This window comes from Dama dama, chromosome 19, assembly GCF_033118175.1.
Source record: "Dama dama isolate Ldn47 chromosome 19, ASM3311817v1, whole genome shotgun sequence".
NCBI lineage: Eukaryota > Metazoa > Chordata > Mammalia > Artiodactyla > Cervidae > Dama > Dama dama.
Genome location: NC_083699.1, coordinates 4,860,709 through 4,862,204, shown reverse-complemented (window position 1 = coordinate 4,862,204; position 1,496 = coordinate 4,860,709).

Sequence of the window (1,496 nt, the reverse complement as noted above, 5' to 3'; positions counted from 1 at the left end):
TATCCATTAATCCTCTATTCCTCACCTCAAAAGAAAGAAAACGTCCTATTTTACTTCGTATATTTGTCAGGAAACCTTTAACTTAGAAATAAAGACCCACTTAAAACATCTTAAGCAAGAAAGGAGTGAGAGAGAGAATGCATGGGAGAGGGATTCACTCGAAAGACACACGGCGTCTTCATCTCCCGGGTACAGCAGGGTGCCGTGTGCGCTCAGCCCATGGACAGGCAAGTCTGTCGGCAAGTCCAGTGAGAGCAAGGTTGCCCTTCCCTTCCTTTCTCGTCTCTCCTACCCCTCCTCTGAGTGTGTGGATCTAAGGCCACATGCCTCTAGCCCCTGTTTTCTCCCTAAGCCTTTAATTCACTTTCCTCTCTCTCTGCCCACCAGCTTTCTTTGTTTTTTCAAAGCATGAGAGGAGAAACTCCATCTCTACATTGTCTACAGGATCTACACTATCCCCTAAGATCCAGGACCATTGATGAGAGGCAGTGGGGGAGGGAGGGGGGAGGGAGGGGGGAGAGAGAATGACCATCAGAATGAAGCAGCCGGCCTCTGGACCAGATGCCCTTGGGCAGGTGTCCACCCTTGTCCCACACCAGCAAAGAGGGATGAGTCACAGTTACAGGGAGGGGCTGGAGGCAGAGAGAGAGAGAGTGTGCGTGTGTGTGTGTGCACGCGCACGTGTGCACACATGCGCATGCTTGCGTGTGCCTGTGTGTGTGCTCATCCCAGAAGAGGATGTCAGTTTGGCAAGTTCCCCAAAACTACCCTTCATGGTTGGTTATGTGACTCTGTATCCTGCACATTAATCTTCACTACTCATTGTCTTTTAGTGTCATTTCTTGCCTTCTAATGATGGACCAAACTTCCCTCACCATTTCTTACCCATTCTATCGTTTTCTAAAATTGGAGAGATGAGACAGAGTTACATTGAGAGAAAGACATAGAGACACAACTTCACCTTTTCTGTGTACCGTATTCACAGATATCCTGGCCGACTGAACAGTGCGAACTTCCTTTTAAAAAGGGCAGGAGAGCACTCTAGATGATTCCTATGGAACAGGCAAAGCAGTTTCACTCCAGCTTTATTCTTTCTATTCTAACAAAACGTGACGCCCTGTTTCCATCCTTTTTCTGGCCTTCCTCACCCACCGGACAGCACACCTATGGGCCAAACCCACTTGTACATAACAAGCTGGGTGAGCGAAACGGCCCGAGTGGAGATGGTTCTGATCGTGTTTACAAGCACACATTTCTCTGCAGGAAGCTCACTTCAGGCCTTCTTATCTCCCTCTTGCCTTGCTTCTAGCGATTCTGTGAATCACATTAAAGTTCTTTATCTCATGAAACACATGCAGGATCAATAGCCATGCTTTCCCATGTGTTAATGTCTGCCAAAGAATGCTGCAGGGACTGACTCACTAGAAGCATGCCTCCCCTCTGTTGGGGAAGATGCCACATGAACCCACGGAGACCCGGCCACTGGATTCAAGGTG